Below are 25,191 nucleotides of genomic sequence, written 5' to 3'. Positions count from 1 at the left end.
TTTCACCGCATACGATAGGCTACATATCAGGACATTTACATTTAGCAGTTCTACTGAAAATGTACAAGTTAACTGAACCGGCACAACGCAACTAACAATGCAGCAGCCTACTCAATTAGTATTTTATTAAACATAAAAGGTTAATTGCATTAACTGTTATTATTTTGTTTCATTTAGCATGTTTTACAAATAAAGGTGGTTTCTTAATTAAATGTCGAATTTTGAAAATCCAAACCAGCTCCAAAAAACGGAGCCAGCCCCCTTTTGTGACTAGTTCTTACGTCACATTGGCCATTTTCATTTCCTTTGAGGACAACTAGCAAACTCAGTTAACCATCTATAGTATGGTAAGTAGAAAAATACGTTGTGGCACTGTAAACATTTTTCTGTATATAGTCAGCTGTTTGTTTCTGTGCAGTTTTCCCCATAAAAAACTATGACACCATTGGTTGAAATATAAATGCACGATGAATTAACAATGCGCTTGTTGACGAATAGGCTAACAGCGATCTCCACGATATGCTGGGAATAGCATTTTCAACAAGTGACGGGGTAGCCAGTTTCACCATATCGCCAACCCCTAGCCATCAATAGCTAACTGTATAATTTACAGGGCCATAATAGTGTTTCACCATAGCCAGGATAGTTTACCAAGGCCACATAAAGTCTCAGTGACTTTGTAGAAATGGCGGCTCTCACTAACTAAATTATGCACATTATTTGTAAAGGGCGGCATGTTCCTTTGCCAAATTTGTTGTGGTCGGACCCTTATGCGCTGCTCTTGGCGATAGCATCACTTATACGTGGGCTTGGTGGTGCCCTTCACCTTTCCTTCTTCGTTTGCCTCAAATGAGAATTTTTTCCAAACAGCGTGTTGTGTTCTTTTCCTACCAAAACCGGTAGCGGAGGCTTGCACTTGTCATTATAACGAAATACCGCAAAATATCTTTGGGTATCACAGTCAAAAGCAGCACAACGAGTGAGAGGTTTAGCTGGGCTGGAGAGAGACGTGGCTGCACTATGTGGGCAACTATATGTGTGCGTTTTCTCGTCTGTTTGTTGCTGGCGGAGCAAACAAAATGGTCGTTGTTATATTGCCCTTTCCTCTTGATAAATAGTCCAGTTTTTCATGGGAAAATGGCACGTGCTGGTTTTGATTGATACATTAATATTTATCGAAAAATCAATATTTTTGACAACACTATTACAAATATGCAAAAAAAAAGGAGGTCCTAAATAAAATACAGGAAAGCAGAAGCATCTGCATCTAATTCAGTGCTGACAAAGAAGACAAAAAGAGATCACAGCTAAGGACTTCAAAAGTTAATTTATCTGGCAGATACCTCACCTGTGAGAGTGCAGATGATGGTAAATACAGTATGACATAAAACTGAAGGCGGAATAAATACATATTCCATAGGCCAGGGTGGATATTGAAATGCTAAGTGATTTACTGGTACTCCCAGGGAGAACCTAGAGTGCTTTCAATTTCCCCATACTCAGAGAATTCCTTTAATGCATTTTGAAATGTGCCTGGGCAATACAGATTGCCATTAAATGAGGGCATTCAGCGGCCAATTTAAGCAGAAAAGAGCACTAAAGACCTTAACTTCACTTCTCTCCTAATGCTTTTCATTACCTGCAGCAATGTTACTGATCATCTTGTTACATTCAGGATTAAAGGATCAAAGTTTTATGCCTGCGCACTATTGATTTTGTACCCTCCTTACCGTCTGCACTTTCTTGTGCGAACCATTAAAGGTTTAGCATTATGCTCACATATCCTCAGCTTATAAACAGCTTCTGTGGAGACGGCGAGGTAAAAGGCCAGCAGTACGGCCTGCTGTGCCTATTGTTACAGCAATTTGTTTTAAGATTTATGATAAACATGCCAATAAATTTGATCAATGTCTATGGCTGTGAAGAAGAAAGATGTCTCTTTTTAGCCCGTCCAACAGAGGACCAGAGGCTAATTTCTCAGGGGAGCGAACTACCTCTTTATGCAAGTGATTGACTGCATATCCTGCCAGAAGCACAATCCTTTGCAGCACTATCGCTTGACCCCGCTTCCCCAAGTTACTGGCGTAGTCAAATGCAATTGCTAAACCATGGCAGGTTCAATAATTGATTGTTTGACTGACACGCATTTAGCTCTGATTTGTGACACTAAAGAAACGCATAAAGCCTTTGCTGGCGAAGACCTTGTTAGTTCTGGTCAAAAGGCAGCTTCTTTCCGTGACTTGAATGAATTCTAGAGACTCATTTGCTGCGGACATCATCCGGTTTAGTTTTCTTTTTTCATGCTAACTAATCACCAGGTGAGAAAATTCTCTCCAGCAGAGCTGCTCTCTCCCCGTGGTGTTTCGGTGATTATCCTCCTAATTGTTTACGCGATTTGAGATATGGGATCGGCTAAACGCTGGAATGCTTCACTGTCACCGAGCCCTGGTACTGAACTGTGGAGTAAGGACTGCCGACAATAAACTCAGCAAAATCTCAACCAAATAAGGATCCAAGCACACCCTGTTTCTTGGTTCCAAGAAAACCATGGTGACTCACAGAAATGAAATGGCTCTTTTTTGGTCTCTCGCTCAGCTTCGTCTCAAGAAATCAGAACCAGCTCAGTGCTCTCACAAAGCAACAGGCCTGTTCATGTAGGCTATATCATTCCTCGACCACAGACTTATTCTTATCTGTCTTTCATCACTAGGCTGTTCCTGACAGTGCTCTTTACTCACACGAAAACCAAAAAGACCAGAAACATAATACACTCCACTTCAAATATCCCTCTAATTGCTGTGCCTAACTGTAAGACGTACATCTGGAATGAACATCTTGATTTCATTTCAGAGATTACACAGACTACAATAACTCAAACACTGTTGAGCATATATGGCTCCTGAGGTGGTAACGGGGGGAAAGATCAGCTTCTTAACACTAATGCAGAAATCTGGGAGGCTAATTGCAAGGACTGATGGATATTCGCATTATAGAATGCCTCAGACTAAAATGGGATTGGTATTGTTAAAAATAGGCAAAAATGTAAACAAAGAAAACTGCAAGCCTAAATCAAACATTCAAGCATTCCTATAAAATTGAGATTTCATTGGAAATGATATGACTCGAATGTTTTGTTGATTGTTTGAGTACTGTGAGTGATCAGAGAACTAGGTAAAAGCCCCTTTCAAGAAAGCCTAATGAACAGCAAATAGACACATAATAAATCCAGTGGTATCTTCTGCAATTAATATTGCATCTGCTTTTATGCCACATTTGAAAAATCAATTTGTCTTCCTCTACACGTCATATTAACAAATGCTTTTATTGTCACACATAAACCCACATATTTCCTCCTCCTTTGACATCATATCAAAGCTGGACTGCATTTATAAATTCAAGCTTCGGTCAAATACAAACGTTCTTAAAATAGGTAATGCTGGATACAGCTAATCAAAACATGCTCAGGAAATGTTATGGCCTGCTTTATCAAACCTTTCTAACATATACGCCCAGACAGATGGAAAAAGCAATGCCATCTGTCTAATTTATTCTCTAACATAAGAGCTCTGAGGGCCTCCCGAGCCCCAGTCTGTACGCTAGCGCTTAGCAGTGACCTGCCCAAGGCCAGAATCCAAATCCTGACCAGGCCAGGGCCGGCTGTGGCAGGGAGTACTGTGGGAGCTGTGTCCGTTTCCCCATAATGTTGGTCGGCCCAGGACAGATGGTTTCAGCGGGCTGGGTTCGCCTCGCCTAATCCCACAACAGTGACTCCTTTAGGCCAATCAGGCTCGCGCAGGCTGTGTGCACCAGCAGTGCGCGAATCGCAAGGACGGCACAGCTTCTGTGCAAAGCAGCGGCTGGCAGCATGAGCTTCAGAGAGCGAGCGTGCCCGTCTGAACTCTCCCAAAGTTATTGGGAGGACATTACAGCAGACAAAATGGCCCAACAAATACAACTGGGTATTCCAACAGAGAGTAAAAGTACAAATGAAAAATGTAAATTGGTTAAATAGAAGTAAGTGTTCGGTTCTGGTTTGAAGACAAAGACGAATATACAGTCGGCATATGAAATGATCATGAATAGATACCCAGCTAATGCACAGTTGATTATGTGTCTATGAAAATGACAAAATTCACAGAAAAATATGATGGAAGCTAAATGAGTAGCTAGAGAACAGCTGGCAAACAATAATCAAAAACAGGCTACGTAAAGTCAAATGCCTGGTGGAGTTGTCACATCAACACAAAAAATGTATCTATAAACAAATTTAAAAATCTTTAAAAAAAGATGTGATATGACAATAAAATTCTTTAAACTCTCCAAACTGACACTAAAGAAGAAACTTGAAACAATTTTCTACCTGGCACGTATTTCTCAGAAAAATTGCATGCAAGCTAAGTTTCTGCAGTGTCTCACAGCCATCCATCCTATAATAATAATAACAACCTTAACTGTGTTGCTGGCAAGAATTGTATTTTACAACCATAGGAAACTTCATATTATCAGAAAATATTATTTGAGAAACATGGTGGGGCTGCATGATAAGGCTGCAGAAAAAAATGAAATGCAAAAATGAGATGCGAAAATTGCCCAGTGATCATTTTAATGACTATAATCTATATATAATAAGTATATACACTATAAACAATTCATCTACCAAATGTGGGCCAAGCAAAGCTGAATTATGTAAAATCATATTCTGTTGAAACCATACTGGATGTGGTCAGGCCTGGCCAGGCACTCAAACAGTCCTAAACAGTTCATGCATACAGTATGTAGTCTTTGCCTGAGTAATATGATATGCCATGTGTGTGACATGAACAAGTGAATGAATGCTATGAAAACATACTGAAAACCATATTGTGTAACATGATGGAGCACGCACATCTATGGATCGTGGCTGATAAACATTTTATCAACATTTTCAAGTTGATTATCAGTGTCACCAAGGTCTGAATGGAAGAAAAACAGAGAAATCATATCCATCAGTTTGGCTGTACCCCTGTCCACAGGAATATATTTAGCAGGATTTAAATGCAAAAAAAAAACCTTGCAGGGCTGCATTTAATTTCACAATAAGGGTAGAACTGTTAACTGCTGCTCTCCTGGGCACATGTGTATGTACATTATAAGTGCTATGTGAAATAAATAAATAAACAAATAAACAACAGCTACAACACCAACAACAACAACATAATAATAATAATAATAATAATAATAAGAAGAACCACCTTGCTTGACTTGTTCAGCTTTAATGAAGTAGAAAACATCTGTGATAATAGCCCTACCCATTTTTTCACAGCTTCTATGGATTTCAAATCCTCGGTGAGTTAGAATGTGTTTTGCCTGTTACAAACAATTTATGCAGAGAGACATCTAACCATATGGCTGCGTCTGAGATAACATTTACCTAACAGAATCAATTCTAGACTGGTTGGAAAATATTTGCTTGGAGAGGTTCCTTTTCTTCAGGGATGCCCTTTGCACTGATTTAAAAACCACAAAACAGGGAGGCAACAGGAAGCAAACTAACCGCTAATGGAGACAATTTGCTGCAGCCTCTGCAACAGAACGACACCTTCAGCTAGCAACTAGAGGGAAATCAGGTTAGCAGGTGTATGTAAGAGAGAGGGATAAATGCAAAGAGAAGGAAAGGACGGTAAGAGAAGAACAGAGATTAGAATCTTTTAAATTCCTATCTAATATTTTTGCATTATTTATTTTTCCGTCTGGCAACTCTTTCCATACATACATTGCGTTAAATCATATACATTTTTTCTTATGTACATGTATAAGCTTTGGCAATACAAATAAGTTGTTTATGACAATATTGCCAGTTGAAATGGGAAGAAAGAAACGGAGAGAGGCAGACAGAGACAGAGCGTGAGAGAGATGCTGGATGATTAAAATTCGGATGCAGTGGAAAGCGATGGGCGCCGCTCCATTGGTATGCAAGTGACGTCCCGGCACCCGGAATACATTATGAACTGGCGGCGCGCTAATACGCCATGCAATCATCAACACCAGATGGAACAGTTGGCGGTACACGTCCCATCAAACCCCTCCTGCTTGTCAGGAAGATGTATTAATGTCCCTTCTTTCCCTCCCTCTCCCCCCTCCCCCCACGCACATACACAAACCAAACCCCTCCACCACCCTCCCCTCCACCCCCCCACACACACACAAACCCAACCCCTCCACCGCCCTCCCCCCCCCCCCCCCCCACACACACACACAAACCCAACCCCTCCACCACCCTCCCCCCCACCCCCCCCCCCACACACACAAACCCAACCCCTCCACCACCCTCCCCCCACCCCACCACCACCCCCCACAACACACACAAACCCAACCCTCCACCCCCACCCCCCCCCACCCTCCGCCCCCACCCTTTTTTTATTCCCAGGGCTTATTTATTTATTTCCGCAGTAGGATCCCCGGCTCCGCCGTCCCCCTGGACGCTTTCCGGAACCTTCCGTGTCCCAGGCCGCTCCTGGAAGCGGCGCTCCTCCCACGGCCTGCCTCGGCGGAGCCAGGTGGTGTGCAGCCATTCCATTCCATCCCATCAAATAAGGTGAGGGCCCTGGGACTGCATCAGCTCGCGCTCACTCAAGGGTTACCAGCTGCAGCGGCTAACAACCTGTGCAGTTTAATATTTAAAGAGACCGCGCCGCTAGCTCCTCACACACTTCTCTTTACAGCACCGTAGGAAAAGGGCATTAAAGCTGCATGAGCCAACATGGACGAACCACGTTTAGACAAAAACATTACGGGATGTGCATGAATGCAGGTAACAAATGAACTGCGGTCCGGTTGTAGACAGAACAGCGAAGCTCTCAGCTACAGATTTGGACGCGATACCTTAATAAATATGTCCGCGGCTGTAGGCATTAAATGCTGCAGGCATTTAGCTATATAGATCTGAAAGATCATGTGCCACAATTTTAATGCATTTAATTATCACGGCCCACAGGAGTTTTAATGTTCTTATGAAATGAATTGACTTATTGTTCACTAGAAACCAGCATGAAGTTGTGAATAGAACGGTCAGATTTAGGTTTTTACTGTAGGCAGTAGGAAACAGACTGCAAACAGGGGCTGTGCAAGAACAGCATTATGCTGTAAACTACCGAGATGACTTCATTTAATTCAATTTCAACTACCAACAGACTAACATATGCACAGATCACACAGAAAAGCTGAAATTCTGAGGCATTCAAGATGGTTCCTTTCAACAGCAATGTCTTATTTAAAACAAAGAAGCTACAGTATAGTTTAAGGGCAAGTTTTAATTTCATTTTGAGAAAGTAAGATAACAGAATGGTAGCGTTGTCTAAAGCAATATTGTATGGAAATATCTGAGTTTCAAAATTCAGCATACGGTCTCATCGATTGTTGTGACTGTTCATTATGCAGACACGATATGATTTAAAATGCACATCATATCACTTATTATGCAGCATCTGTTGTCATATCCGCATTATATAACATTTTAATCCCAGGTTCCTTTGGAAAAGCAACTGACACAACTTGCCACACAAAAGGCAAATACAGTATGTACACACAGACACACACATACTGTATGCACACACTTGGGATGGTGGTGCATTTAAGACTGTAAGTTAAATTCCTTATTATACACTCAGTACAGTGTCTGCCCTTCTAATCAATATGGTGACATTTGCCTGTTGATGATTGTATTTCTGTATAAAACAGTACTTATAATTGTGACAAATATCTATTTTTAAGCCCTCCACATAAACAAGAACCTGTTTTTTTTGTATTTCTGAAAGAAACAGATGTTCAATTGTTATATGCACTGTGCATTTTCTATGGATCAGTGACCAGTTTACACATTAATACTATTTTGCTATTCAATTCATTGTCCACAGATACGTACATTTACACTCCTGATAGAAGTTATAATTCTGTGAGTGCCGGTTTGTGGATGAAAAATTTCCATGTGTGTCTCAAAGGAAGCACATTTCTTTCCCTTTTTTTAGCAATTAAACAAAAGCGCCCTTTCAAAATGAAAACACACCTTTTCTTCCTCGAAATGGATTTGCAAGAACGTCTGTTTTAACCATCTGCCTCACTGATTTGTAGCACAGAAGAAGAAATAATAAAAGTGATTCATGTTTTTGCTGTTACAGGAGGTGTCAAAAGATACAGTAATTCCACTGAAAGCTTAACACCGTATTTAGCTCCTATGTGAGTAGATTCTAAGTGCCTGGCCCACACAATGAAAAAAACCCCTACAAAACCCCTTATAAAATGCAATTTATCAGAATCTCTGACTGCACTTATATACTTGTATGTAGTATTACATGAATAACTGCAGATTTCCCCTTGTTGGTGCTACGTAAATGCAACTAAACTTCATTTTAGCAGAATTCAAAACACTTTCACTGTAATGATTATTATCTATAGGACTGCACTATGACCTGCATGACATCCATAAAAAAAACCAAGAAGCTAATTTGTGGAGGCTGGGTTGCTGTAAATTTCACCAGGTGATTTAGCATGGAAAATGCTGGGGCTCAGAAAGGTCAAAAGGTGCATGAGAGTGCATGAAAAAGACCGACATAGAGATTTAAGTTATCGGGATGTTGACAGATGCAGCCATATGTTCAAATGGAAAGACAAAGTATGTACAGATTCCCACAATATCATTACAGTAGCAGGTTCATGGCCTAGTTTTCCCTAATTTCAATAAACAGCACTTTTGGGGGGTGGGGGGTGGGGGGTGGGGGGGGTGGACTGTGGTATAACAGAAAAGAGCTCCTGTTAAAGTAGCGGTGTCCCTGCTCTGCGTGACATAAACAAGCCCGCTTGTTTGCACGCGGATCTTGCCAAGGAGGAGCGGTGTCCGGAGAAAACAGGACAATTAGAGCAGCACGATCTCTGCAGTTCGGCTTGTGTCTGCGGCGCTAATCTCCCATCCCAAACGCCGACCCACGCCGCTCTCTTCTAACCAGATCCTGCAATTACGGCAGCGTTAGCTGGAGCCCCCGCGCCGCCGCCGCCGCCACCGCCCGAAAGAGAGGGGCGCCTTCGCCGCGTCCCGCGCGGTTTTTCGGCACGCCCTCTCGGTCGGTCACCGTGGTCACCGGCGCCGGGGGGGCCCCGATGTTAAAACACACGAGTCGGGTCCACGGCCATAAATGCCAAATCAATTCTCAACAGATAATAAAGAGGCTCGTGTTTTACATCCGGGGAAACGCGATCCGAAAAAAAACCTGAACTAATAACGTATCGCCCCTCTAACTGAAAACACAGACGCGCGGTCAGAGGAGAACGGACGGGAACGAGAGGAGGGGAGGGAGAAAGAGCGACCTGGCGGCAGGCTGACGCTTCGTTCCTGCCGGGACCCCCATCTGCAAGTGTTTTCCAACGTATCACATGACGGGGGCCATGTGTTAGAAATTACAGCCAGTTAAGTTCCCTGCTCAGAAAAATATGTGGACAATTTATGAAATGCGGTCCGGGATGGAGATGTACTAAGTAGAACCAGGTTCCGAAAACACCCTCCTCCCCCGCCTCCTCCTCCTCCTCCTCGCCCACCCACCTCCCCCCCCCCCCACCACGTCTCTCGCTCTCTCCTCCAGCCCCTCCTTCGCCGAAACCTTAAAATAAGAACCGCAGTCACATCTGGCAGGCAGGGGATGTAAGAGACGGTGGTGTGACCCACTGTTAAGGCCATTCAAATACGAACAATTTGTGTGCCGGAGTGTCTGCGCCCGCTAATGGCTCTGAGTGGAGCAGGCCAGGCCGAGGCCTGCTTCAGGCAACAACAACAAGGTCACCGGCAAATCGCTGGCTGATGCCAGGCCCCAGCACGTTAATGACAAACATACACTTTTTAGAGCTCTTTCCAAATGCCAAGAACCGCAAAACTATACTTCGACGTTTGCGCATCCGTAGAAAAGAGGGGGGAAAAAAGAACAGGTCTGTTTTTATCGTTGCGTTCCAAAGGGCAGTTTTTTTTTCAGACCTCCCTCTTTTCGAAACTCCAGATTTTGCAGGGTTTACAGCGGGTACGACGAGGGCATGTAAGGCCAGAGACGACGGAGTGCACGTGACTCACGACAAGGCCTTAAAAAAACACCCCAAACACAGTAAGGAGCCACTGAGAAGGAGGCCGGGGTGAAAACAGCTCTGGGTGAAAAAGGGGCAGAGCAGAACCAGGGCTACACCGCAGGGTTAGAAAAATCCTCTCAGTTCCAGTGTTCCCTGACGCTCCTGACATTTCCTCCGAAACACTTCTCAAAATCCCCCACCTTCTGGTGACTGCCTTAAGATTTTTCGACATGTTTCCCCCATTTTGTCTGATTTTAAAATCCCCCATCTGTCATTGATAGTGCATTTTCCCTCTGAAGCATACCCAGGGGATTTTTATAAGCCCTAATTCTTTTCTTTTTTTTTGGAGGGGGGGGGGGGGGGGGGTCTGGGGGATTTCCCCACTCTGACATGGATAGGGCAGGCTGGTTTGCATTACGCACCAATCAACTCCCCCTGGAGTGCTTCATCCATTACATTCATATACTGTAACTCAACATAATATAAACATGGCTGCAATGAACATGCTAAAGAAGAACTGTGTAGATGGCTTCTCCCCACTCTTCATCACACATGTAATCTGCTACTCTTAAATTTAAGATCATATATCAAACATGGATTATTCTAATGCATTTACTGATGTATTGTCCTGAATTATGTATTGTTATTCAGATAAATGGACAATGAAGTCAAATCTAAAAAGTAACAATAAACAATAGGTACGTTTTGTTTTCAAATTGTATCTATTTCAAATAATAAAGGCACTTGATCCCCAAATGCAAACTTGTTCTTGTATTTCTTTTCTCATTTATTTAATTTAATTTAATTTTTTATTTCAACTCAGACCTATAATAACGATAAATAAATAGCGTACATTCTAAAAATGTTTCATTTCGGTATTAGTACTCCGTGAGAGTTTCCCGTGCCAGTGCAGAAGGAGAGGTCACACTCCGTTCCTTACGTTATTAATTCAACACAATACTATAACACAAAAAAAAAACCAACAGAAAAAAAACCAAAACAACACCATCAGCTCCCCCCAACAATAACAGTAAACGCCGCCATTCCTTTAATGTGCGGAGCCCCAGTCCCCGCGCAGATGGACGCCGCTCTCTCTGGCGCGCTGCCAGGGCCCCGACAGACTGCCAGCCGCTTCGCCCCCGAGAAGAGGCGGCGCGTGTGCAGATGGGCGTCCGAAATAGCCAAGTGTCACTCCTGCTCAAGTGTCCCTGACCTGCCGCATGCCCCCAGTCACATCTGCTTCCCATGTTCCCCCTGGAGTGCAAGGGCACACACACACACACCAGAGCACACACATGAACACACACACACACACACACGAGCGCACACAAGAACACACAGACACACACACACACACACGAGCGCACACAAGAACACACAGACACACACACACGCACACGAGCGCACACAAGAACACAGACACACGCATGCGCACACACACACACACACACACACGAGCACACACAGGAACACACACACGCACAAGAGTACACACACACACATACACACACACACACACACTCACGCACACTGCATGCCACACACACACACGCACACACACACACACACAACAGCACACACACACGCACACACACACAAGCACACACACACGCATGCACACACACACGGCTCCTGAGGGGATAGGCTTATGCACACTGAAACAGAAGCATGCATGTGCACATAGGGCAGGATTCCTTTAACATCACTGCACTCTCATAACCCTTGATACAGTCTATATGTATACCTCACCTACTAACCTACAGACACACAGCACCATTCAGTCTGTCTGCTTCAGTTCCACACAGTCTGTTCTCCACCGTTATACCAACATATTCCACTAATGAAACAAAATGAACAGGCAGTTCAGTTTAATATTAGAGTCTGAAATATCAGAGAAAGAAAAAACGGTAACCTTTTTTTCAACGGTTGGGCGTCACTCTTTCTTGGAAATGACAACAGCAGTGGAAACTTAGTTTTGCTACTCCTGAGAAATACCTGAAAAGACGCAATCTGTGCAGCTAAAGGAAAACGAAAACAACAACCAAGACACTAATTAAAGGACTGCTCATATGGGCAGATGAGGATAAATGAAAAAGATGAAATTAATAAAGATCTGTTTGTTGTGTCTCCTTTCTGTCTCACCGCTCCGTGCTCAAACGCATTGGAAACGAGTGAGAGAGAGAGAGAGAGAGGGAGAGAGAGAGGAGAGAGAGAGAGGGAGAGGGAGGGAGAGAGAGAGAGACACCTCGCTTTTTAAACCGTCCAGATTAACTCCAGCAGCCGCTCCATTGATACCTCACCACTTTTCACGCTCGGCACCTTGTTGCCATTAATCCTCTTAGCGGGCTTCCTTTTGAACCGGCAATCTTCTCTATCGGCGGGATCGATGCTTACCCCTCTCAAAGAGCGCGTGCGGCAGGCCCCTCCGCGTTTCCCGCCAGGCCGACGGGCGCGGGACAGGCACGGGCGGGGACGGGCACGGGACAGGGGGGACGGGCGCGGGACGGGCACGGGGACGGGCACGGGGATGGGCACGGCCGCTGGCAGCAACGCCGTGCCCGCGTTACCCAGAAGGCTACGGCAGCCGCCCGAGCCAGCCGAGCCAGCCGGGCCGGTCTCGCAGCACCATCTGCGCGGTGGAGGGACTGTTCTGCTTCCCTGGCTCGGCTCGGCACGTCCTCCCCTAGCCATCCACAAAATGCCAGCTGCAACCTCTCTCTCTCTCTATCTCTCTTTATCTCTATTTCTCTCTCTCTCCCTCTCTCTATCTCTCTTCCCTCTCTCTCTTTCTCTGTCTCTCTCTCTCTTTATCTCTCCCTCTCTCTCTCGCTCTCTCTCTCTCTCTCTCTATGCTCTGTCACTCTCTGTTTGTCCCCCTCACTCTAAATTTTTCCAAATTTCAATTTGCTTAACTGGCATGGAAAACATTACGCTCACGTTGCCAAAGCATATGCATTTTACATGCAACGAAGAAACATTAATACAAAAAAGTATAACTAGCAATTTACCACGGTAACAGATGATAATATTGAATTACAGGCAATGGGAAAGAATGAAACCTCTCTCTGCTCTTCTCCTGCTGCGTCTACAGTCTCTCTCACCATCTCTCTCTCCTTCTGTCCGTGTTATCAAGTGTCTGGAGCTTTTTTTTCCTTCTCTCACAGCCACCTCCAGCGCTCACCAGGGGTGCAACAATTCATTCACAATACACATGATTCATCGATTGTAATTCTCGCGGTACGTCTGATCGATGTGCATGCTCTAATAATAAGGACAGAGGAGTAGACAGGCTCGATTGAGTATTGATTCAGAAGCACCGTTATGGGCCTGGCGGTACGGGAAAAAAAAGTTTATCTGTCTTCGCCTTGTCTTTTTTATAAGACGTTTGCTTTAATTAGACGGAGGACGACATCATCGTTCACTTAGACTTGTTAATCACATTTCAGGAAGGCAGGGCTCTGGACAGAGACTGCATTCCTTGCACCTGATTGGCCGAATCAAATCATCCTCAATGTCAGCCCGTCAAACTGTACGGTGCAGATTTTGCTCCAAATTGAGTACCGCAACCTATCAGTGAACCTCATTTACATTCACACCTTCTAGAACTTTCAGACTGAGGGCCAGACAACCCAGGAGACACCTGGCAACAGGCTACACACAGCACAAGAGCGTTAGTTTTGTGCTCGTATTACCACTTCCACTGGGGGGGGGGGGGGTGGGTCCACTAGTGCATGTTTCCAATTTCACACCGGCCTATGGACGAGCGTGAGACCCCCTCTCAGCTCGGCCCGGTCGGAGCAGGGGGTCAAGTGTGGGTCAAGCGGCGCTGCGTTTCGGGAAACTGCTATTTCCACTCCTGGTCCCGAGCTGCAGATAGGAACCCCGACCCCTATGCTTCAAAATGCTTTCAAAACCAATTGACGAATGGAAAAATGCGAACATGAACACAAAACAGGAAATACCGCCATGTACGGCATTCTAAAAACCGCTTCAAAACATGAAACTTATGCCGATTTATCAAACACTTACTAAATTGCTTGTAGCTGCATACTCCAAAAACTACAAATCAAATTGACCACAGGTTTTTAAAACACCTCCATACCTTCCTCTCAAATCAATCCCACCCCCCCACCAAAATATAAATAAAAAGAACATGTTTTGCACAAACCAACGTGCACATGCACACGTGCCCACATATGCACACATGCACACGCACGGAGCTGCTCCCTCTCTAGCCCTCCAGCCATAGAACCTTCCGGCTTACCTGGCATCCCGACACGTAAGACGCCGAATAAGGAGGGGAGAGACTCCCAGACTCTCTCTGGCTGAGCAGCCGCGGGCACGTGCAGTTTCTCCCCCTAACCTCCCCTCCGCCTCCCTCCCTCTCTCCCTCCCTCTCGCTCGGTCACTGGCCCCCGCTCAGGAGCGGCGGGGACGAGAGACGGGAGTGCCCATGCGACCGTGGCGAGAGCGAGGCGATCGCGCGCTCGGGAGCGGGCGGGCGAGGGACGGCGGGGCCACATGTGGCCACAGGCCACTCGCAGGCAGACACGGCGACGGGAACGCACGCGCAAGTAATCTCAGCTGACTCGCGGCAACCATACACTTCACAGCACGAGAGAGAGAGAGAGAGAGAGAGAGAGGGAGAAATGGGGGAAGGGGAAAGGCTTAGGAGGGAGGGAGAGAGAGAGAGGGAGACAGACAGTGAGAGAGCAAGGGAGGGAGGGGAGTGAGGGGAGAAGAAAGGGGAGTCGCACGAAGACTGAATGCACAAGTGCAGGAATGCAGACCGAATCATCACTTCCTGTGTCCACGGGTTCGGTTGACGTATTTGTTCCGCACGCGCGTGAGGTTTATCAAATGTCCTGTCACCGCTCGAGCCGCTCGCGCACGCTACGACACGGCGCAGGAGGCGTAGCGTTCTGCGTTCTCCTGACGTTAGCCTCCACAGAAACGTAAACAAAGGGCAGCCTTACACTACATAGACCCTTCCTGTGATACCTCAGGTGCTGCATTACAGTGTCTACCCAGTGCTTCATATGTTTATGGTTCCTCCATTTCAAAAAGGAATACAGAATGCAATCGCCATACAGAATTTTTTGAAGAACTCTCCCAAATGTCGGCTGTTTATCGATCTGTTCTTACCCGCTGATACAAGAGGGAAAACATCAATAAAAACGCAAGGGTGCAATGCTGAGCACAAATTAACTGAAAAATCTCAAATTGCCTTCAAATTACGGATTGAAACTGCGCTGATCAGAAACGAAGCATCACAAAAGGTGGCGGCTTGCTTTCAGCTTCATTGCTTTTAGCTTATTTCTTTACACCATTTTTTTCAGCCGGATAAGTGTCTCCAAAAACAACAGCGGCGTCGGTGGAGCCAGCCATGCCAGCGGTAACAGCAGCCTCTTCATTAAAAAAACAAAAAATCAATTTAGAGACTCCTAACAAAGGAGGTTCGTCTCCTTCTGCTGCAGTGTTTTAAGTCTCTGGAGTGGCAACCCCCCCTCCACCCCCTCCGCCGACCCCCATTCCCCCACCACCCCTTCCCTTCTCTTCTCTTCTCTTCTCTAGCTGCCATCGCTGCATGTGATTAACATATGTCTAGGCTCTCAGTCCCTGTCAGCTTGAAGGCATTCTGTCTTGTAGCTGCCTTAAATGGCAGATGAATTCCATATGGGAAAGCAGGCCCTTCTTCCTCTATCCTGCTTTTATTCCATTAATAACACCCCCCCAACACACACTCACACACACCCCCCACACACACTGCTCCTGCTCCACCCCCCCCCACACACACACTGCTCCCCCTCCACCCCCCCCACACACGCCCCACCCACACATCACAACTGCTCCCCCTCCACCCCCCCCACACACACATACACTGCTCCCCTCCACCCCCCCCCACACACCACACACTGCTCCCCCTCACACCCCCCCACTCACACACACACATACATTGCTCCCCCTCCACCCCTCCAGTCTCTCTCTGTCTGTTAACGGAATGACGACCAGCTTCGACGCGCAAACGCATTTCACCGCTGAGCCTCACCTGGTTCGACCGGTCTGTTATTCACCAACATTTCAGAACCGAGTGAGGGTAGGGGAGGGAGGAGCGAGGGAGGGTGGGGGGGGAATACTCCTGATTGTGAACGTCTCCTCAAAAACAGGAGCAATCCCTCGACTCCATCCCTGGAAGACAGCCTCCTCCTTCTAACGTTGCTCTTGGACAATCAAGGCATCATCTCCTTCTTCTGACCATCACACACTGTCATGCACACCACACGCAGACCTACTCACAACTGTGGTGTCCATATGATGTCCATATCAATATATAAACTCCAACTGTATGGCACAATCTAGCCAATAATCTACTGTGTATTGCTAATACGTATGCAAAGGTGAACGTGTTACCAGACTACACATTGCATCATCAACGGTACTGCGACTGCATGCGAAGTTCAGACAGTAAACACCTTTTCACAGCCCTAGAGTAGAGATTCACACTAAGATACATTAAACTTGACAATATGGGAATATACAGTTACCGGCATAATGGTTTTCTTGCAGAGCACATCTTGTTGACGTTGTTGATAACGCGCACCATTCTTGAAGTCATTTGGTGCATCTGTGCAAGTCTGAATGGGTTCCCAGCCAAAGTTTCTTGAATCTAAAGCAATCCCACTGTACCCCCATGCCAGAGTAATCACAGTCCTCCCATTGACCCATCCCACATGGCTTCTGTGGGGCCCTCACATTTTAAGCACATATGGAAGGGGGGGGAGGGGGGTGAGCTGAGCGCTCTTCTGCGAGTGAAGCCCACACTGGCTTTCTTCAGCATGACCGAGTGTGTCCTACGAACCCACGCTAGCTCGTTCTAGCGGTATCCCATGATGCTCTAATCACAAACAGCAACGCCACGCTTAGCAGCCTGCCTTCGTTTCGTCCTTCCCCTCCCGTTAAACTCACAAGTAATAAAAAAAAGGCCTTGCGATGAGTTAATGGGCAACTCAGCAGCTTTTGTTGTTTCCTTTCATCAAGCAGAAACTACAGAAGCAATCATCAACACACAGGCATTTTACCACAAAGCCCTGGAAAAAAAAAACAGACAAAAAAGGCAAATCAACCAAAATGAGTTTTACCCGCAAATGAAATCCACAGATTTGGGGGGGGGGGGGGCTCTCTACTTTCTGCCACCCTGCCCACACTCCCCTCCTTAAAGGGAGGAAAGAGAATTTGGCTCGTTCGACAGTTGGGGGGGGGGCGGGGGAAACGTTACTATAGTTAATGTCCGTGCGCGCCTAACAGCGAAATCGCTAGAAAAGCACGCTCGCTGGAATCGCAGCTCAGCGCCGGGCGGAGGGGGGGCGGGGGGGCGCCCGTCGCCGGGGTTACACGTCCCCAGACGGGCGTGTGAGAAAGCCCCGTCTCTGGCCCACCCCGGCGGCAGGCTCTTACGCACCCTCCTCAGCCCCCGCACAATGGACATTATTCCCCCCCTCATTGGGCACTAAATGAGTTAATTTTAAAGAGGAGCGACCTCATTGATTTTATTGGGAAGCAGTGCACCAAACTAAATAGTCTTCTCTGGCAGCCCAACCGCCCCCCGGCCCCCGCTGCCACAATCACCACCACCCTCCCACTCCCCCCCCCCCCCACCGACAGCCCACCACCGCCGCCTTTTCAATGGCAGCCAAAATAATGGCAAATATATATTCAAACCAGGGCGATAAAAACAGCCCTTTGAGCCCGGGCTGCATTAACCGACTGTGAAAGAGTAACAAGACAAAAAACGGGAACAAAACAGAGGGGTACGTGGGCAGAGGGGCTCGGGACGGAGCGCTTTACACTCAGGGCTCCCTTTAACAAAGCTGAATGGGGGCCTCTTTCTGACTCCTCTTGTGCAAGACTTGATAAACTAAATGGCCTGGCACTCAATGATGAGCCAATGAGCTGTTGATGAATAGGGGTGACTCCTGGACTCCTCCTCCCCCCCCCCCCCCCCACCCCTCAGCCCCTCAGCCCCTCAGCTCCCGTCTCTGGCGGTGGGTGTCCGGCTAGAGGCTGACGCAGCAGCCCGATGGGGTGGCGCCGGCCTCGTCCGAATTTCCCCACTCGTTTGTCCGTCCTTTGCTCTCTCTCCGCACCGCTGACCAATCGGGGGGTGACGCTGGTGGTGCGGTGGGCGGTTGGGGGGTGGGGGGCGGCGGTGTCAGGGGGGAAGCAGCGTTTTGTGGCCCGCTGGTGCAGAACAAAGAGGGAGAATTAGCCCAGCTTTACCGGGCCTTCTCCGCCCTCGGTGGACCTCAAAGGGCCCGATTTTCCACACAGCTGGAAGCTATTAATGTCTTCCCAACGCAGCCCACGAGGACGACAGGCCCAGGGAGGCCGGGGACGGAGGGCCGGAGTTATTGGATGGAGGAGCCGGCCCGGGCTGGGCTGGGCCGTCCGCGCCTCCCTCTGAACCCCGAAAGGGTACCGCTACCAATTAGGGCCCTGGGAGGGGGTGATAAATGACACGAGCCCGGCCGCTGGGAGACGGAGCGAGGGAGGCAAAGACGTGTGATTGCTCCTGTTACCCCCGCGTGTGCAAAAAAAAAACAAGGTGAACTACACCACGGCTCAGAGAGAACCAAGGGCAACGGTGACCAAGGTCGAAAAAAAGCGAAACATTTTTTTGCAAAGGTTGCGCAGTCTCGTACCTGTAGATTTACTAAACGGTCATGGCAGACAAACCCAGAAAGGGCTCAAAACCTTGAGAGGTTTGTCTCGCTACAGAAAATGGAAAGGGAAAATAATTAAATAAATGTCATATACTTGGCAAAAAAAGAAAAATAATAGCTTAATATTAGGTTTGGTTTATAGATGCCTAGCTTCATTAGAAGGTTCATTTAGAAGCTATTAATGTCTTCCTATTGCAGCCTACCAGGTAAGACAGGCCCAGAAAGACTGGGGATGGGGAGCTGGAGTTATTGGATCGACATTACAGCCTCCCAGACATCACACGAACAACGTGTTGCACAAGAGCTTGTGCTGCTCCAGAACATCCTCACTTTCTCAGTCTCCGGTACAAACCCATGTCTATTACAGTTATTTTGGCTGCACCGGAGCATCCAGGCGACATCACATAAGAGCTTTAATTGACTTAACAGGTGCTGCACTAGAGATAAAAGGCACTGTGACCCCCCCCCCCCCACAACCCCCCACCCCCAGCCCTCTCCTCAAACGGGCAGTGCTGAAATGCGAGGACAATAGCACACGCTCCACTGAGCTCCCCCGCCCCCCGGTCAGAGAGACAAAAAGCCGCAGTCCTGCCTGTGTTCCTGTGCAGGCCCCAGCCATCTGGCCCGCTCCCCTGCCTCCCTCCCTCTCTACCTCCCTCCCTCTCCCCCTCCCTCCCTCTCTCGCCCCGAATCGCACCGCAGGCCGCAGCCCCAGCCTCCTCCCCGCACTCTGCTGCTATTCAGGACAGACCCGTATCATCACCCATTCAGACCGCGGGCTCATCACAATAACCGCTAATGAGGCCGACAAATGACTTTTCGGCTGAGGGGCGGGGGGAGCGGAGTAACCCCCCACCTCCCCCCCCCCCCTTCTGCTTCCGTCCAGTGGCCCCGCCTACGTCGATCATTTTTGGAGTGAAGGGATCGCTTTCTGAGCAGCGTGAGGCAAGCCGTTGGAACACGACCGTACGTTTCCGCGGCTGGACGAGCACCGACCGCCTCTCGCAATTCTGCAGCGCCCTTTACCTGCGACTACGGGACTACCCCAACAAGCCCAGCTCTGCTGACCCTCTGACCAATCACCGATTCATTCAGGCGCAAACCAGACCCTAGAACATCCTGTATTAAAGGTGACATCTTGGAATGTGAACATTGTGGGCCGGGTCATATTCCATTTCCACGCCGCTACTTCTATAAATAGTGAACCCTTGCTAGGGCTTGCTGAATTCAGGCTGCTGTTGGGGAGGGTGGGGAAAAGGGTGGGAGCTGGAGTGGAGGGGATTGGGGGGGGAGCTGGGATGGGAGATTTTTCTCTACATGACTGGTCCCGTCCCTGCAAAGGTGTTCGACGACCTTCACTAGGTGGAGCTAGCAGTACGTCTCTGCGCCAGCCTGCCTCAGCAGATCCTTCCCTGCTCTGTCGAGCGCCGAAGTGGCGCGATCCTAATTAACAGGCAGGCCTCTCCGCACACGTGAGCGCAGCCTCCGAGGCGGTGAGCGCGGCGACGGCCCCGCCCGAACATCGCGCGCGCCGCAACGCTCCACCGAGAGGCGCGCCGCACGTTCGCAAACCCACGGCGTGCGCCACTCAGAACATTCCGGATGAACGTCTCGACTGTCAGTTAAACTGTTGGTGGCTTTTTAGGAGAGAGGCCAGGAAAGCTGCTAAACTGGTTAACATTCACCTTTTTTCACCTCCAAAAATAAATGCGCACACACGCGTGTCAAAAGCGCATGACACGTGTTAAAAACGCATTACAATTGTGTGCAAATGACTATTTGTATCCGCATCAGCTCGATGATGATAACTTCCAGGTACGCGACACAAAATGTTTTCTTGCGTGGGAAACAGATCCCTCTCTAACAGCGAGGGAGCACCGATTCCACACAGACACAACGGGCTAGACAATTTTGCACGGGCTGCATTTAAAACCGTTGAGTGTTTTCACGAAGCACATTCTCCTCACACCATGGTGGTGTACAGCTTTTCAACCCATAAAAAATAAATCAAGAAAGAAGAAAATGAGTCATACACAGGCTGTATTAAAAATAAGATGACATTCATTTGGGATCTGTACTGTGTCAGTCTAAATTGTTCTTTGTTCATGTTAACTTGTTCCATTAAAAAAAAAAAAATACTACTTTGTATAATGTCCCTGAACAGCATTATCCAAGCTACCAAACCTTTAAGTGACGCACTAGAACTTTCTCAAGCTATCATTCTTGAATTTCATCAATGCTTCCATTTCATTACGCTACTGAACACGGTGGTTTATACGCAGAAATGCTGGGCATTCCTTTGGCTGAAGGTTTTGCCATTGTTCGTCTTGATTGCAAATCCGCAGTCTTTCAAGGAAAACTGAACAGGCATGCGTGCGCCTGAGTTCTGGTGGAGATCCTGGACAATGGTGGTCAGAGGCAGGAAGGCCTCCCATTCTCAGTGCCTGCTGTAGGCGTGAGCGTTGGTGAAAGAAAACAACAGAACACCGCCAGCACAGTGGTGGATCACGTAAGGCCAAGATGCTTCGAAGAACCGCCAGTCATGGCTGGTCACAGCTGCTCTTCACTGGTCACAGCTGGTCTGCGGTGATACTCAGTGGACTTTTCCTTTTTAAAATAAAAAAAAAAAATTATTTCTACATCCTCCTTAGAAAAAAGAAAAGAAAAGAAAAAACAAAACAAAACCAGAGAAATCTGTCAGTGAGGCCGGAGCTCGCAAGCCGAGAGTGCAGCACCAACAGGAACCCGCGATTCCTGGCCCGGCCCTCCTGCACACAATGCCTGGTGAATGGAAGGAACCAGGGGCCCGGCAGAGATAGCCCGCTGTCAGGAACCGGCCCTGACGCTGCAGGACGGACGGCCGGGCCCGGCCCACGGGGCAGGATGTCGGAGTGGCGGACTGGGGCGGCCAGATATCCCGCTTTCACACAGTCGCCGGCTGGGATGTTTTGCTCTTCAGGTGATTAAATTCGGAAGCCGGGGCCTGGTCGCGCTTCGGGCCTGACCCCGCTGTCACGGCTCCGCGGCCCGCCGTATCTGCCTTCCGCCAAGAGCCGACCGGGGCATCAACAAGTCCCGGCGACCGCTCTCGTCTCCTGTAGTCGCCGAGGAAAACCCCCCCCACACCCCCCCAACAAAAAAAATTTGCCAGGGTTAGTACTGCCCAAACAAGGCGCTGTCCCGAGGTCAGGACTCTGAAAACACGACGCTGTCGCCAGCTCGGCCCCGCCTTTTCCCCTGACAAAGAAAGAGGAAGGCTCCACTGTGTTTTTATCGCCGAGGCGTTAGGTCACCGCTTTGTTACATTTAATCAGTTTTTTTATTTTTTTTTTACCCCCAGGTTATCAGAACTCAAGCCTGTCCTTTGAAACACTCCATTGTGTTGAGTCGTGGCGCTAATGGACAGCGTGTGACTGGTTATTTCCTTGAATGGTTAGGGTTAGGGTTCAAACCCTAAAGCTCAAGTCCACACCAAATATCGTGCACTTGCAAGGCGCTTCTGTCAATGCTAATAGAGAATTAGCATGAGCTCCGTAGTCAGAAATGACTCAAATGGATCACCCAGAGAGTGATACGATAATTCCTGCGATGCTAATCAACATTTTCGTTCAGTTCAACGGCAGGCATACAGACATACAGTCCAGCGGTAGCCACTACAGATAACTTTGAACTGCCATATTAAAGCTTGTGGGAAACAAACTCATCTCACCCAAAGGACCCCAAAGGCTCTGGCTCTGAGACCTTTGGGCCGAAATCGGTGATGTCCACAACCCCCCCGCTCCCTGCTTGGACCCACCCCACCTCGTTCCCCTGTGCTGGCTGCTCAGCCACGGGGCTCTCTGTGCCATTCCCACAGAAATGGGCCTGTGGGGCCTCGCTGTTGTTTCCATGACAACAGGTACTGCAGATATGTTGTCTGCCGAACAGCCCTCCGAACTGTGAGTGCACACCCGGAGTGCACATTATGTGCGTGCGGTATGCTAAATAAAGTTACTGTCACCACTGGGGCGAGAGAGAGGAGAGAGCAGAGAACAGGGAGAAAGGGAACTGGAAACACATTTCCATAAATAAAATATAGCAGCATGTGGTGAGGGATAAGTTATGTTCAACCTTGCCTGAATCAAGATCGCCTCATGTCTGACTTGTAAAATGAAATACTGTCTTGGAGCATATGTGGACCATTAGCATCACTCGCCCACTGGTAAGAAAGCTTCTTAGACACTAAATCAAATCCGAGGCAGCCCCGGGTTGTCAGACGGAGGGGGGGAGAGGAGTTACTCGGGGGGGTGACTGCAGTCTCTCACACAAATTCTCTTCTCCCTCAAGTTCTCTCTCTCCCATTGCTTTTTAAAAAAAATGGCAGCTGTGGAGACATCCACGGCACACGAGCAGGATCTGTAGATGTGTGGAAATGCAGATGCGCATTCCCATGGACCTTAACAGTCCTCTGCTTGGACACTGATGGCGATATTTAGCTTAACGCCGTAGTGTTTTTCAGGCCTGTGGGGTGCCAGGCAGGGAAAGGTGGCTACTCTGCCCGCTGCTCGCGATACACTCAGCGATGATTTACGCCACGCAATCCTGCGCAAACGGCACCATAAATCTTCGCCGGGCCGAAGACGATAAAACAAAGGGATCCGTGGCAGGCTGCATCAAACTTATTTGCCTCCCAGAGAAACGCTCGATTCCAGTTCTTCGAAAGGAAATTGACCTGACCACTCAAACCTCCCCTACTGCTCCTCCCTCCTCCTCCTGCTCCTCAGCCCCCCGCACAGCGGTCTGGAGAACGAGGCCGTGAGGAGGCACTCCAGAGCAGCGGCGGACACAAACTGCTCCTCTGGGTCGGGCACAAAGAGAGCTGGACGGCAAACAAGCGCCATTAATACAAATCCCTCAGCGGAGAGCGAGGACCCAAGCTAATGAATTTCACACGTCCCACTGAGTCAGGGAAGGAATGCTTCTCCTAGATTCATGTAAAATATGAAAAAGTAAAGGTGTGTCATGTAAGAACTTGCAGGGCACACAACAAAGCAGCTCTAACAAAGCCTTTTTGTTTACTCTTTCAGAGTGAATACCCCATGCCTGTTGTTTACCATTTTGTTTTTCTAAATTAAAAAAAAAAAGTAAGTAAATATATTTTCCTGGATTGTCTGGCACACAAAAATGAATGGTTTTATTTTGTATATAAATGATGTAAGCACAGCTCTTCAAGTCTGGGAAGGCCATGGTCCCTTGAAAGTAATAGACGAAGACTGGAGAAACATGCAACGCGAATTGGGAGCGGAACCAAAAAAAATGATGCATAACACATACAAACATTAGCCCACAAATAGCTACGCCGTGGCTCACAAAAAGTAAAACAACCTGGAAACATGTTCCTTGTGTTCAATAAATGTTGTCTACTTCTCAGTTTAATTTTCCCCCACTCCTTCAGCGCTGTCAGAGCCGAGCCAAACGGCTTGTCTAAAAGAGGCAATTTGACACTGGCACAAGCCCAGAGGAGAATCTTAAAAATACATAGCGGCACTGAAAAGTGGTTACAGCCTCAGTCCTCTAGGCATTGCAATTAGGAAACAGATACACACGAGAGCCACGCTCGCGTCTTGTCTCTCCCGATCCTGTTAAAACTTGATTTGCCGTCCTTTCTCTGGACTTTCTCCTATGGCCCCTGGCTCAGCGATTGGGTCTCCATTCTGCAGCTCCTCCCTGCTCAGCTCCTCTTCTTCACACACTTCCTCTCCCCTCTTCTGGCTGGTGCTGATATTGTCCTGGATACACGCCCTCCAATCAATCTCTACCCCTCCCCCCCCCCCCGCCTTCCCCTTTCCATGACAGCAGCAGGCAAAGACAGACTCCACCCTTCCATCTGGATCAAAAACACATCCATCCCCTCTCCTTCACTGCCTCAGAGAAGCCCAGCATCAGCCACCAGCATTAGCTGAACTGAGATCAGTTTGAGTTCCAGAGGTCCTTAATTCCTCTAGCCAGCAGCACCCCAGGGAAGAGCCCCCACCTACGCATCGTGCAACCGATTTTACTCATTTCCACTGCCACAGCAAATGACAACATGGCCAGAGAACAGAAGGTCTGTTACTCAGTCGACTCACCGCTCGATCCAGCCACAGACATTCAGTGCAGCCCACTCTCAGTGAATGCTAAACACTTCATCTCACTCCTGTGGCACTGTTTAGATCACGTGCATTTGCAAGGTAACACAGAACAGTCTTTAATTCCATACTGGGGTAACTGTCCCCCCTTGGAATTCACTCCTTTTTTCTTTAAATAATAAAAGTCAGCTAATGTTTGCTATTTGAACATTTCAATGTAGTTGAGCAACAGAAGACAAGTGTGGGGGGTTAGCCCAACCACGAGCTCCCTTTCATATGTTAAT

At 47.8% G+C, this 25,191-nt stretch overlaps 1 protein-coding gene and 1 long non-coding RNA gene across 6 annotated transcripts in view; one reads left to right on the top strand and one right to left on the bottom strand.

Annotated features, from left to right (window-relative positions):
- The window catches only part of runx1t1 (RUNX1 partner transcriptional co-repressor 1), a 62,137-nt gene that overhangs the window by 26,138 nt on the left and 10,808 nt on the right, over positions 1-25,191 (bottom strand). The gene's annotated exons all lie outside the window — the stretch shown is intronic.
- LOC135261650 (uncharacterized) lies at positions 6,410-8,212 on the top strand. Its single transcript, XR_010332005.1, has 3 exons — positions 6,410-6,574; positions 6,702-6,790; positions 8,154-8,212. It is a non-coding gene; the product is annotated as an uncharacterized LOC135261650 (long non-coding RNA).

The sequence above is a fragment of the Anguilla rostrata genome, chromosome 8 (assembly GCF_018555375.3).
Source record: "Anguilla rostrata isolate EN2019 chromosome 8, ASM1855537v3, whole genome shotgun sequence".
In the NCBI taxonomy this organism is placed as follows: Eukaryota; Metazoa; Chordata; class Actinopteri; order Anguilliformes; family Anguillidae; genus Anguilla; species Anguilla rostrata.
This window is presented reverse-complemented; position numbering and strand designations above follow the sequence as displayed.